This window comes from Jatropha curcas, chromosome 8 (assembly GCF_041381405.1).
Source record: "Jatropha curcas cultivar XTBG-Jc1 chromosome 8, XTBG_Jcur_1.0, whole genome shotgun sequence".
Classification (NCBI taxonomy): domain Eukaryota; kingdom Viridiplantae; phylum Streptophyta; class Magnoliopsida; order Malpighiales; family Euphorbiaceae; genus Jatropha; species Jatropha curcas.
Window position 1 is genome coordinate 23,257,620 of NC_143158.1, and position 15,900 is coordinate 23,273,519.

Below are 15,900 nucleotides of genomic sequence, written 5' to 3' on the forward strand. Positions count from 1 at the left end.
TTACACATAGTCAACATTTATATCATAATTTAATCACACTTTCATAATCATCATTTAATATCATAAATGATTTACTAGCTAAAATAATAATAAATAATAGTTAATATCACTATTAAATCACCAGTTATGATATTCACCATCAGTATTTAATACCCAATCACTTAAATTATGCTTCTCTAAATTTAAGGATAGTCTCTTATATAGTCATACCATCAAAACAGACCGGATAATTCCATAACTGGCAACATGATTAATTATTTATTTAATTACTTAATAACATTATTTTAATTAATTAGTATATGGTGTTCAATTCAATATTCATGCATGGCATAAATACATATTTAATCATGACATCATAATATTCTACAGAATAAGGCTCAATTCAGTCACATAAAAAAAATATCCATAATTTAGCATGTAATATCAAATTTAGAAATCATGTGTCAATAAATAAAAGCATCATTTCATAAGAGCAGTATAATTAATTCTTAATTTATTTCATAAAAATTGCATGTTTTATGAGGCCACTAGCTCACCTAGAAAAGCCAAATAACAGATAGAGTAAACATAATAACAGACGGCTCAAAAATCATAATAACATCGTAAGACCCGTCAATCGAAATCAAATGACCATATCATAAGCTTGGGATTCAATAGCCCCTGAATAATGGGAGTTTGTTAGCTCCTGAGTAATTAACATTGTGTGTCACATAATAACATAGATAGTATTATTTTTTCTATGACATGTCCTACCTCTATACCATTACGAACTCGAACAAGTAAACTAGGGCCGGTAAAAATCCATTATATTTAATTCGTTTTATAATTCAACTATGTCGGTGTTTACAACTTGGAATTTTCGGTCTTATAAATACACCAAAACATTCTATTATAGTTTGACAAATAGTCCCTTTCATAAAATTCATTTATTCATAAAATCATATTTTCCATACCAAATATTTCATCATAGTCTCATTTTCATAATTCACATTTTAATCATATAACCATACTCATGATCTCATCATTGCTCAATTTCGCACATAATTGCATATAATCATATTATATTCATAAATAATATTTTATGGTTCATAACATAATAATTCATTTCATATAATTAATCACTCAATAAAATTGTATTTTCGCATAATCATCATATTATTCCATATTTAGCATAACTTTCAAGACTTTGGCATTAATTCAATACACTAAATCCAATATAATAAATCATCACGTAATTAATCCATAATTTCCATATTTCCTTAAATTCTCATTAATGAGATTTAAATTGATCAATTAATAAATTAATTGATCTAATGAGGGTTAGCAACCTAATATTCATTATTTCACTAAATTATACTACTAAATAGCTACCTAATTAATTTAATATCCATATATTCTATTATTTCTATTATTTACCATTTAATCACCTAATACATTTAGATATAATTTTTTAACTACATAACCATTTAATAAAACTACTTCTAACCAATTAATTTAATATTATCACTTATTTATCAGTGATCCTAGTTGATTATTGATAGCAGCAGCAGAAAATAAAAAGAAAAGAAAGAAAATTTATTGAGAAAATGGAAAGCTTTATTTGGTTAGTCTGTATGGAGAGGACCAGACTTTTTACAACTTTGATTAATACTTCAATAATGATGAAATAAAGAATAAGAAAACGAAATATAAATACTGACAGGAAAGCAAATCAAATCCTAAGTAATTGGGAAAGTGGGTAAGTGGATAAGTGAGCTGCAGTAGAAAAACCAGACACGTGAAGCAGTTTCTATACTTTGAGAAATTCCAGCAACTGATTAATTCCATCTTCTCCAACAGTTTTGACTTCTTTCAAACGCTCTCAACCCATGTGCAAAGCATATGAGGAGTTAAATTTCTTTCTTGAATAAGTTTTCAGAGGCGAGTCTGTATCAATTATCATCTTAATTAAGGTCAAATTATCATTAGGTCCATAGGCCATGTTTGGTTTGATGTAATCAACCATGTAATGGAATGGGGATTTCATTACATTATTGATTACATTGTTTGGTTAAACCTTTTTTGGACAATGTAATGCAATTGAGATTACATATGTAATCTTGATTACTTAAATTGATGTAATGAATATTACATCAAAAAACACATATATTGTCCATTACATCAAGCTAATGTAATACCAATTACATCAAGCTACCCCAATAAAAACTTTACTATCCAAGACTATTTAACACTACCACCTCACCACCACAACCACCATTACTGTTCCACCACCACCACTAGCACCACTGCTCCACCAACCTCACCACCACCACCATCCTCACCACCACCATTAATCCACCACCACCACCACCGCTCCACCACAACTACTAATCCACTACCACCACCACCTCCACTCCTCCACCACCCTCACCACCACCACTAATCCACCATCACCACCATAACCGCTCCACCACTCTACCACCACCCTTACCACCACCTCAACCACTATCATTAATCCACCACCACCACACTGCCACCACCACCACCCTCACCTTCACCTCAACCACCACCACAACTATCACCATCACCATCACCATCACCACCCACCTTAACCATTCACCACCTATGTATTTAGATCTTACATTTCACGTATGCATTTGAATATGTAAAAATAGTAAGTGGTCTTAGTAAAATTCAATCCTAATAGTCGACTCATTTGGCAATGTTCAACCTATTAATAATGAGATATTTTTCTCATTTACGAAATTTCTAATTACAAGAATTTTGGTTTTGGTTTTATGATTTACAAAAATTTACTGATAGTATTATATTTGCTAAAATGCCATAAGTAAGTTTAAAATGGTTTAATAAAACTCATTTGAATTTAATTAAAACAATCAAGTTTGATTTACTCTCTTTTTTAATGAACCAATAATAAGTTGAAAATTAAAATAATGAACTTTTTAATTGAATATTGGTATTGAGCTAATATTGATTATTCAAATAATAAAATTTATTATTCAAATAATATTAATTATTGTTTCTAAATCCGCATGAAAATTAAAATAAATTTCTATTGTTTTAAAAAGTAGACAGGCTATGCTTAGAAGTGAGCAATTTATAACTCAGTTATTTATTAAACTTGTTGCTTGAAAATGAAATAAATTATTTATCAAACTTGTAGTAATTCACATCTTACTGAGGTTAGTTTTATATAAAAAAATTACTTATACCGAATATATGATTCCACAAATAAATGATAAGTTATTATGTCAAACCAAATTTTATAATTTATTGTTTTCATATAAATAAAATAAAGTACGAACTGAATGATTTCAAATTTTTGGAATATTTACATATATCTTTGATACGGCTATATTTATTATTTTCACTTGTCAAATATGAAAAAATTATTTGAGGTGATGATGGTAGTGGGGTGGTGTTTAGGGTGGTAGTGGTGGTGGTGATGGTGGTAGAGTGATGGTTGTGTTGATGTTTTAATTGCATTACATTACGTATTTACAAACAAACATAAAAATGAGATGGTGATTACATTCCATAAATTTTCTTAATTACATACCAAACATAGTAATGGAATCTTAATTACATTACATTCCATTATATTTTTCTTTGCATTATATCTTTGATTACATTGCATTGCATTACATCCAACCAAACATAGCCTTAGAGTTTTTATTAATTATAAATTTGAGTCTCACTACAAATAGACGTATGATATAATTAATAAACCATAGTCCACATTTAATCCATTTTTAAGGTCCCAATTACATTATATACTTAATTTTACAAATGTCACATGTCCATAATTTAGATGGTAACATTTTTAATTAAATCCTTTATTTACATGATTAAATCCTTAATAACCCATTAATTAGTCAAATAGTGCAATAATCCTCCAATCATAGGTAAAGTGCCAACAAGTCCTTGGAAATGTTTTAGATAGCCCACAAAGTCTTGTAAAATTTCATTTTACTACTCATATGGTTGGCCATAACAAGATTAGCATAAAACTAACGTTTTAATTCAACAAAAGCCATATAATCATCATTAACCATCAAAATACAAATATTAATATACACATGCAACAATTAAAAATAAAATCACAATAAATCACCAAGTAGATAGCTCAAAAATTATATCATATATGCTCCAAATCTCACCAAACTTGACACATAGCATAGTCAACTCATGTATTCAAAGATTATAAGCTTAATAACTGAAAAATCAACATAAATGAAAGGGACAACAACTACTGTTTGACAAAAATAGCATAAAAATCATATAACTTCACAATAATGGAAAAATAAGGAAGCTTAAGCATGGATCTAAACACACATGGCACAAAAATAAGAACCTGAACCATATTTCACAGAAATCAAACATTTATAACCTAAAAATCTCTAAAACGTTGAAAATTCACAAACCTTAACAAATCAAGCCTCCAAAACTTCCTTTCCTTTACTTTTTGGAGGATTCACCTCTTATAATAAAAAAAAGGGGGAGATTTTTACCAACTAAAACACGAACATGAATTTTATTGTAAAACATAGTGAATATGACATATTATGCATGATTAGATTTTAAAAAAATAATAAAAGAAAGAGGAAAGAGAAAGAGGTAGAGAGTTAAGTGAGGATTTCACCTTGATTTACTTGGAATCTTGCAACAAAATTTACATCGACTTAAAGATCTTCTTGAGGATAATAACAAATCCAAATTTCATGAGAAGATAACAAGTGTAGATGGGTGAAAATGGGAGAGAATGGTTGGGCCAAGGTGTTTGTTTTGAGAGAAAGTTGAGAGAAAATAAGAGAGATGAGATGAGAGGAGAGAGGAGGTAGTGTTTGGGTACAAGTTTGATGGTGTGTAGAAATATTTTCTTAGGGCTTTTTGCCTTATCACATGCCAAGTTTTAGGAGATTTTACCATCTGATATTATTTTTCACATGCTTGGAGCATGTGTGTGCATGAGGTATAATCCCATGCATTTAGGTGTAGAGTTGTAGTGTGCAACCTTTGATTTAGGATGCTTGTACATAGAATAAAGGGTGGTACACTTTTAGTAGTGTGAGATTACATAAGGATAAGGTGTGAAACTATATTTTTGTCTTATAGTGGCATGTGACTTTTGTTTGTCTTTTAACTTAATTTTTCTCATTAAAAAATATTGAGATTTAATTGGTCTTTTTCAATCTAAATATAATTTAACAATACACATGTGCATGATATAATATATCATTGTCCAACATAAAATACACTATTACCAAAACACAGTTAATAACATGACAAGTTATAAAAATGCCCCTATGGCATTATTATTTACCTAAATGATCATAAATCATCCATAATTTATAATAAATCATGCTAATGGGTAATTAGACTCTAAAAATACTGAAATGCATGAAAATAACATGTTATGAAAAATCAGGATGTTATAGGGGAGGTCGTCTCTATGCTGAGAATTGCACAATTATTTTTAGGGAAGCCTCTTGCCCATACATGGAAATCAGAATATGTTTCCAAATAAGTTTTTTTTTCAGATTTGAACCACCACCACCATTTGCATAAAAGGGTTGTGTTCTTATTTCTGAACACCTAAATATCTAACCCATAATGCATTTTTTCCCTAGTTACAACATTCCATGCTGCCCAGTTTAGAGGCTTTTCACCATAAGGCCTTTACCCATAAAAATCTTCTCTAAAAAGATTCTAGTTTATGAGTACATTTTGTGAGGCTCTAAATACATAGATAAAATGGAGAGATAAAAAAGTTAAAATAAATATAAATAAAGTTATTTTTCCACCCATCGAAAATGTCTAGCTTTTCAGTGGGAAAGTTTTGCTTCAACCTTTTCAATTATAAGAAACTAAGTAGATGACTCTTTGGGTTGGCACCAATAGTTATGGCAAACAACCAAAGTGTCTAATTAGCCTTTTAAAGGCAATTTGGTTCAATTGCTATGTTTTAAGTTGAGTTTCGGTTCAATTTGTAGAAGTCTCTAGGCCCTCGATTATTTTTGTCTGGTTTGATGAGAATTAAGGTGATTTCTCTTGGATTTTCTATTATTTATTCTAATAAAATTTATAGTCATAGGAATAGGTATCCGAATCCTATTACTAGGGATAATCAAATCGGACTTAGGCTTTAATTATAGTTAAGACTCTTCGCTCCTCATGCAAGCACTATAAGAAAATTGTCGAATAGCTACGGAATTTTAGCAACGGATTTATCCGTTGCCAAATAGAAACGGATAACAAATGGACAATGCACTCCAATCTCTGATTAATTTTAGGAACGGATTGAAAACAGATTAGAAACGGATTATTTAGAAAAGGAAATGTTCGTTGCTAATATTGGCGGGAAATTAGAGCACGTAACCTTGGAATGCATCAGGAACGAATTTAGAAATAGCAAATCCGTTGCTCATATCATTGTGAAAAGTATCTGCTTAGCCACAGATTAGGAAACGGAAAATAGAAAGACATTTTATACCCATTGCTAATATTTTTCCACATATTTTGTTATATCTGTGTTTAAAATTATTATTATTTATTTAAAAATAATATATTATGAAGTAAGTAAAAATTTGAAAATAATAGTTGGACTAAAAATATAAATATTTTAACCCAATGTTGCATTGAAAAATTTGGTATTATTTTCAAGTTCAAGTTATTTTAATTTTATTTTTAATTTTTAAATATTTTTTAACTCTTGTTGGTATTTATATGAAGGAGAAAAGTAATCAAAAAATTTGGCCATCTTAATTTAATTTTTAAAATAAAATAAAAACTTAAAAAATCTTAATTGAAATGAAAATTTTTATTTTTGTTGATTTTTGTATAAAGGAAAAAAGTAATCAAAACCTTAATTATTTTGATTAAAATAAAAAAAAATAAAAAAGGAACTTAAAACTACGTCATTTAGCCTATGTGCGCACTAAACCTCCGCTTACCTTGTACGATTCCCTATCTATCAATTCCCTAGCGCTCTCTCGTTCTCTCCTTCTACCTAGGGGTGGCCATATTACGGTTTTGGGAACCGAAACCGTCGGTTCAAACCGGTCCCGAACCGTAACCGGAATCGGGCCGAACCGGAATAGGAACTGGAGATTTTCGGTTCGGTTCCGGTTCCAGGTTTCTGGAATCAATATCGGCGGTTCCAGAAAACCGGTCGAAACCGGATTGGAACCGCCGGTTCCCCAACCGGTTAGAACTGCCGGTTCGAACCGGCGGTTCTAGCCGTTATAAACTGTCAGTTGTGTTTTTTTTTTTTTAAATTTTGTTGTGAAATCTCTTAATTACCCCTCACAACTGCCATAAATGGCTACATAACGGCTAGTTTCAAGGGTATTTTTGCAAAAATAATTTTTTGGATTTATTATAAATACCTCATTTCATTCACAAATTCATCACAAAAAAAAATCTCTACTCTCTCTACTTACTCTCTCTACAATATACTACACTCTACTACACTCTACTCTATATTATTTTTCTCTACTCTACAATCTCTCTTATTAAGTTATTATTCTCTCTAATTTTTTTATTCAATTTTCCAAATTATATCTTATTATCATATAATGGCAAGTGGAGGAAACTCAAATTCGGGTAAGGGCAAGGGAAAGATTGTCATCTATCCCTGCAAACGACATCTATGATTTCACTCCCAACCAATTTAATTTTGGGGGATATCCAAATGAAAATTTGGAAATTCCAACTCAAGAATCCGAATTTAATGAGCAATTACAAGAAGAGCAAGAGCAACGAGCACAAATTGTTGGAAGAGCAAGACAAAGTTCCGACATATTCGCCATTCATTTCACGAAAAAATTCAAAGGTGAGAAAATGTACGATGTAATTTGCAATTATTGTGCAAAATCTTATAAATTTAAACAAGCGGGCGGCTATAGATCATTTTGGAAGCATTTGGAGACAAAACATCCAACAAAAATAGGAGTTGATCGGTCTCAAACACAAATTTCCGGGTACGCATCTTCTGACCTTTCTTTATTTCAATATTCTGAAAAAATACAAAAAGAAGAATTAGCAAAAATGATTTCTATGGAACATTTATCTTTTAGTTTTGGTGAAAAAGTAGGTTTTAATAATTATTGTCAAAAAGCTTTAAATCCTTCTGCTAAAAGAGTTCCAAGAAATACTGTAAAACGAACTATTATTTCTTTATATAATAAAGGAAAAAAAGAGTTAGAGCTTTTATTTTCTCAAATGAAAATTCCTGTTTCAATTTGTTGTGATATTTGGAGTGATCATTGGCAAATGCATTCTTATATGGGTATTACATGTCATTGGATTGATGATGATTGGAAAATTCAAAAAAGAATTATTGCTTTTCGTGTTTTTGATGGTAAACATACTGCAAATAATATTTATAGAATAATTGTTTCAATTTTAGATGAATATAAGTTGACAAAAAAAAAATTTTTCAATTTCATTTGATAATGCTTCTGCAAATACTAAATCAATTATTGAACTTAAAAATATTTGTGAACCAAATATTGGTGAAAAATTTTTTCATATAAGATGTGCATGCCATGTTTTAAATTTATGTGTACAAGATGGTTTAAAAATTCTTGAATCTTTTATTTCTCCAATTAAAAAAGCTATTTCATATTTATTGGGACATCCCCAAGTGATGAAAAGTTGGGCTAAATTTTGTAAGGAAAATAATAAAAGACCAAAACGTTTTTCAAGGGATGTCCCAACTCGTTGGAATTCAATATATGAATTACTAAACGAGTCTTTTTCTTATAAAGAATTATTATGCTTTTTTATTACTAATAATATTGAGGATATTAATTTATATCCATAAAATTGGGATATTTGTGCAAAAATTTTAGATATTTTAAAAATTTTTAATGATGCTACCTATAAATTTAGTGGGGTTTATTATCCCACATCTCATTTATTTTTACCTATGTGTATTAATATTGTTAGTGCACTCCAAGAATATGAAAATAATTGTATATTAAAAGATTGTATTTTTTCAATGAAAAAAATGGTTATCTTATTTTAAAAATATACCACTCATTTATCTTGTTGCTATTGTATTTGATCATAGATGTAAAATTGATGTTTTATGTGATTATTTGACTATTTATTATGAAGTATTAAATCTTGATGTAGAAGATAATGTTAATATAAATGTAGTATTGCATGAAGTTAAACAAAATATTATGCAATTATATAATGGATTTGTTCAATTTTCTAGTTCATCTACTTCTAATTCTTCTCAATCTAATATTCAACAATTTCCAACACAAAGGGTAAGTGATGTTGGTGTTGCTCAACAAGTTTTACTACAAAGACAAAAAAGAACAAGGGAATCCAGTTCTTTTTCTGAATTTGATAATTATCTAACCACTTCTTTTGAGTTTGGTGATGATTATGCAGATACTGATTTTCCAATTTTAGATTGGTGGAGTCGTCACGCAAATACTTTTCCAATTCTTTCTTTAATTGCAAAACAAGTTTTAGCAGCTCCGGTCTCCACTGTTGCGGTTGAACAAGCTTTTAGTCAACGAGGAAACATACTTGATAAAACACGATTTCGTATGACACCCGATTCATTAGAAGCACAATCATGCATGGATGATTGGAGCAAGGCCGAACTAAGAGCCCAAGAAAATCCAAAAGAAAATGAAGATTTATATGATTTATACGATGGGTCCTCAACGGGAACATCAACCGGGGGTGCAAATAGCGATTAAGGTAAAATGGGTGAAATTGGTATAAGATAAGTAAGAACTATGTGGGCTTTGATTCCTTTAAATCCCAAGAGGATACGTAGGCAACTTAATTTTTTTTTTTTAAAAAAAATTTAAGTTCAAGCCCTTTTTTTTTTTTTTTTAAATTATGTTCAAACTTTTTTAAACAAAAAATAAATTCAGTTGAAAATTTTTTTAAAAAAAATAATTATGTTCAAGTCTTTAAAAAAATAAATTTAATTGAAGTATTTTTTAATTTTTTAGGTGTATTTTTTAATTTTTTATGTTCAAATATATATTTTTTTTAAACCGGTCTTCAAAATTTAAAATTTAAAATTATGCGATTCGCCGGAAAACCGATCAGAACTGTCGGTTTTGTCACCGGATCGGAACCGGAACCGGAACCGGACGGTTCCAAACCGGAACCAGAACCGGACCTTTTCGGTTCGGTTCCGGGTTCCAGTTTTTCTGGAACCGGAACCGCCGGTTCCGTGGCCACCCCTAGACCGGTTTTCTTATCGATTGATGTCAGGTGACTTCCCATCTTTGTTCAGAAGCAATAAGAAAGTAACTTCCCTCAAATAAGAGACCCTGATTGCTTATCAATCACAAAGTTCCAGTTCTCCATCCATCTTAAGCAGCAAATCGCCATTTTTTTTACTGGTAAGCTTACTTTCCCTTTTTTTCCCCTTTTCCTCTTTGTTTAGTAAACGCCTTGAAAATCTGTGTTTGAATTTGTTTATAATCTGTGTTTGAAAATCTTCCTTTTCTGTTTTGTAGAGGTCTCTTTACATGCAGATCCTCTTTTCTTTTATTTTGTTTATAATCTATGTTCTTTGCATCTTCTCATAATTTGAAAATCTGTGTTTGTTTGTAATTAGCAAACATGCAATGATATTAGCAAGAGTTTATGAGAATGGAATGATATTAGCAAGAGTTTATTAAATCTGTGTTTGTTTCTACGAAGGAATTGAGGATGCTGGATTGTATGGTTGGCCTCCATCTCCATCGACTCTGTTTCTATCTTCTGTTCAGTTTTCTATTTCCATCTCTAAATGCATCTACTAGTACTTCCTTTATTCTCTATATGAACATATATGTTTCAATAGAAATGAATTTGTATGCTTTGTGTCACTACCTGTTATCTAAAAGTTTTCTCTCTTTTAGAAATGAATTTGTATTTCCTTTATGAATCTGTATGCTTTGTGTCACTACCTGTATACCTTTTGAGATATCTTCTGCTGTTGTTGTTGCTTGACAAGGGTTAACCCAACTGATATTTTAGAAGAAATGGCCCACTCATATATTTAATTTGTAGGGGGCTAATTATATATATATATTTTTTTGACATTGAAATATTGTTCATATATTAATAAGAGAAGAAACGAGCAATACAAGCGGGAACAATATCCCAAGTTCGAAAACAAGCCCCACTAGGAACTGATTTAGCCAAAACATGAGCTATATCATTTGCTTGTCTTCTAATCCAAGCCAATGTGACATTAGGCATTTGGACTAAGAGTAACTTACATTCAGAGATGACAACTCCAAACTCAGATAAGTCTTGGACAGAGCTCCTCATAGCATAGTAAACTTGCAAGCAATCAGTTTCAATCTGAAACGGCAAACTAGAGTAGTCCGATAGCAACCAGGACAAAACATGTCTTAGCGCTTGAGCTTCTGCTAATGCTGGAGAAGAACAACCCTGTAATGATGATGCTGCTGCTGATACAAATCTGCCATGACAGTTTGAAATTACGGCACCAAAAGCTCCATGGCCAACAGAGGGGAGGATTGCTGCATCAAAATTTATTTTAAAGGTGCCAGCAGGTGGCGGGAGCCATTGATTACCTGCAAAAACACCTATACCTGAATCAGATGACTTTAGCTGGGCTTTCTTCCAAGAGGCTAGCATGCTTCTAGCTCGAGTAATCACATGATAAGGTCCTTCTGCTACTTGGTTCCATTTCAACTCATTACGGCTCAACCAAACACTCCAAAGTCCCATAAGAAAACTCTCAAAGAACTCAATCTCCCACACCTTGTGGAAATGTTCCAACATCTGTATGAAAGTTGGAAAAATTCCAATATTGAGCTGAACACCAAAAAACTGCCAACAAAAGCTTGCTCTTGGACACTCAACAAGGGCATGGGCTAATGTTTCAGCAGCACCACAGTAATCACATCCTATATCAAGCTCCAATCCCCTTCTCTCCAGAGTTGCTTTAATTGGCAGAATGTCTCTACAACACCTCCAGAGGAAATGCCTCACTTTCATCGGAACTTTCAGTGACCAAAGAGCTTTCCAAAAACCTGACTTCCAAACCTCTTCAGTTTGCACACAATGAGATGCTATTAACCTGTATCCGGATTTCACGGAATATATCCCCGAGTCTGTCCAATGCCATATAAGGATGTCGTCCTGAACAGTTGTAGCTAAAGGAATAGAGGTAATGGCTTCAGCAATTGAAGGGTTGAAAAGACCATTTATCAGTGGCAAATTCCAAGCACGATCCCCTTGTGCCAAGATAAGATCTGAAACCCTTATATGTTCAAAACCAGGAAGGATAGGCAAGTTAACCCGAAACTGATTATCCCTCAGTAGCCACGGTTCAGTCCAGACATTAACTGATTGGCCATCTCCAATTCGCCACCGGAAACCTGAACAAATAGCATCCTTAGCTGCACAAATTCCTCTCCATACAAAACTTGGATTTCTGCCAGCGCCTGCACCAAGAAATCGCCACTTGGGAAATATTTAGATTTGAAAGAACTATAAAAGAGAGAATTTGTATTGTGTAAAAGTCTCCAGCAGTGCTTTCCTATTGATATGCTCATTGATGACTTTGTGCCCAGGTTGCTTCTTCTAACCAAACAACTTTTAAGCTTAAACCCCACCAATCACCATACTACTTCAACAGCAGGGAATAGTTGAAATTTAGCTTCTATTTCCTTGGTACAATCAATCAAAGCCAAAAGGCAACTAGCTTAGGCTTGCTTATTTAAATACTATAATAAGAGACTATAATATCAAATTTTTATTTTTATATTATGGGATTGACAATTCATTACCAAATAATTTGTTTTTTTTTTTGCTAATTATTTATTAATTATGTATTTTGACTAAATAATTAAATCTCTCTAGTTAAAGATCTGTAGGCTACAATCTTGGTGTTGCAAGGTTTTGAATTGAATTTGAGATGGGATCTTGGTGGGTCCAATCCATTTAGAAAAGGATTCTGACAATACTTTGGGTAATCTTAGAAAATATACCATGTATCATGTATATGTAGGATTTAGATTCTCTAGGAAATGACATTCGTATTTCTTTTACTTTAAATTATATTATAATAAATTTCTAAAAGTTATCCTCATGTCATGTTTTCACTATAAGTAAACTACCCAATTTAGTCCTAGTATAGAATTATGTTTTCATTTCTATTTAATGTATTTTATTTTCATTTCTATTTTATGTTTTAATTTCTAATTCATTTTCAAGACAAATAAATTTAATATAGTTACTGTATTTAATTTAATGCAAGTTGAAATCTTTTCTTTAAATAACAATATCAGGAAAAATGAATTCAAATCGTGAATGGATGTATAGAAGTTTAACAGATGGTCTACCAAATAAAGAATTTAAGATGGGTATCCTAGAATTTCTTAATTTTGCTTGGAATCATGTGGAAGGTAGGGATGGTGATAATATAAGGTGTCCATGTAATAGGAGGAGGTGTCGAAACCGGACCTTCGAAGACATGTTTATAGTTGAGAAATGTTAGGATCGCGCGTACCATCCAACCCCGAATTAGTATGATATTGTTCGCTTTGGGCCAAACCCTCACGGATTTGTTTTTGGGTACCTCCCAAAAGGCCTCATACTAATGGGTTGGGTTTGAACCATTATATTTTGGTTCAACTTCTCCTCTTTATCCGATGTGGGACTTGGGAGGATATCCCAACAAACCTCCCCTCCAACCAAGGACCACACAAATCGTGACCTCCCTTCCAGGGATAATCTGCCCACCATCTTGTACCGCCGCTACAACTTTGCGGGACACGCCGCCCGACCTCCTCTTGTCGGGAAGACTTTCGACACAAGGCACCACTTGCAGATTTTCTTCCGGTCTTAGTCCTGTTGTTACACCGTCACACCGAAATTTTCTCACACTGCGCAGTCCGCTGCTAATGCCCGCTCCAAAACTGGGCTCTGATACCACTTGTTAGGATCGCGCGTACCATCCAACCCCGAATTAGTATGATATTGTCCGCTTTGGGCCAAACCCTCACGGATTTGTTTTTGGGTACCTCCCAAAAGGCCTCATACTAATGGGTTGGGTTTGAACCATTATATTTTGGTTCAACTTCTCCTCTTTATCCGATGTGGGACTTGGGAGGATATCCCAACAAGAAACACATATTTAAACATGGTTTCGTACCAGGCTATTATGTTTGGACTATGCATGGGGAAGCTGAAGTTATGGCAAATGGGGACCAGCCAGAGGTGAGGGATCAAAGTATGAATGATTCATCAGGAAACGCTGGTGCATTTGACGAGCCTTCTACTGAATATCATAGAATGGTACATGATGCTGCTGGTCCCTCATTTAATCCCAATGATATGGAAGAAGCACCAAACCTAATGCCCAACAATTTTATAGTTTGTTGAGTTCTGCAAATGAAGCAGTATGGCATGGTTGTGAAAGTCATTCTAAGCTGTCAGCTGTTGCGCATATGTTGCACATAAAGTCAGAACATCACCTCCGAAAGATGTTTTGATGACATGTGTCAATTAATGAAAGAGTTGATGCCAAGGGATAATGTTATGACACGAAATTTCTACCAAACAAAGAAGCTAGTTCAAGGTCTAAACATGCCTGTTCAAAAGATTCATAGTTGTAACAACGGGTGTATGATTTATTGGGTTGAAGACAGTGAGTTGACTTATTGTAAGTTCTCTAATCAACCACGATATAAGCCAACGACACATCCTTCTGCTAATCAGAAATCTCTTGTTCCTTACAAACAGATGTATTAGTTCCCCATCACTCATAGGCTACAATGATTGTATGCATCTAAAGCCACTGCAGAGCATATGAGATGGCACGCTGAGCATGCAACTGAGGAAGGTGTAATGCATCATTGTTCAGAATCAAAGTGTGGTTACCACAGCCACAACAAAAGCCACAGTCACAGCCACAGCCATAACAACCGCCACAGTCATAGCCACAGCAGCAGCAATTGCCACAACTCCACCACCACAGTTAACAATAGCAACTAACTCAGGCCCATTCGGTCCTAGACCAGCCACAAGTACACCATTAGGAGGTATTGGATCCTCAACTGCCTACACTACAACTAATGGTAATTGAAAAGTCCTTCGACTTGTAGGGAACAAGTAAGAATATTCTTTTAAAGAACTCTATTATATATATCTATTTTCGTTATGCAAATTGAAGGTTTGTTAGGAACATAAAACTATTGATTGCTTCTTACTTGTTTCAGTTTGGAGCTATCTAACTTTGTCACCATGATCACTCAATCTTTCATAAAGAAATTGGATCCAGCGGGTTATGAATGGAAGTTTGTGCCTACAGAAACGAAGGACATATACTGAAGAGTTTAAGGTGTTGTACTATATTCTTTTCCTCCCCTTAGACTATATTTTCATCAACATATTATATGACTTTAGCTCAATGATAAACTACGTATATAATCTGAATTTTTTTTAACTAGACATATCATCCCATGACTGTGTTTTGATTTTTTTTACTTTGCTTTGGCTTATAGAATATTAATGACTAGCTTGATAAATGTGTCCATTTTATGTGTTTTTTTGTGCTTTATGGCCTTAGAAACATTTTGTGTGAGATGAGGAGATTGATGCATCTGTAAAAAAATCTGGAGTAAGAAAGCTGTAGAACGCTATAGGGGGATGCTTGGTACATGGCGAAAGAAAAAGCCTAAATACATCCCTAATGATATTTGGAATAGCTGGAAGCCTTATTGGGAGACTCTTGGATTTAAAATAAAGTCTAAAAAGTGTTCAAAGAGTTGCCTTACCGAAATTGGTAGCCCAGGGTCTGGTCCTTCACGACATACAGGAGGCTCTATTCCTCGTATAGTACATGCAAAACGTTTGGTATATTCTTTTTTTCTATAAAAATTAAATTTAATG

The 15,900-nt window shown here is 32.7% G+C and overlaps 1 long non-coding RNA gene across 1 annotated transcript; it reads left to right on the forward strand.

Moving 5' to 3' along the window:
- Nucleotides 1-10,304: 10,304 nt before the first annotated feature.
- LOC149494370 (uncharacterized) lies at nt 10,305-15,536 on the forward strand. Its single transcript, XR_016322221.1, has 2 exons — nt 10,305-10,385; nt 14,752-15,536. It is a non-coding gene; the product is annotated as an uncharacterized LOC149494370 (long non-coding RNA).
- The last annotated feature ends 364 nt before the right edge of the window (nt 15,537-15,900 follow it).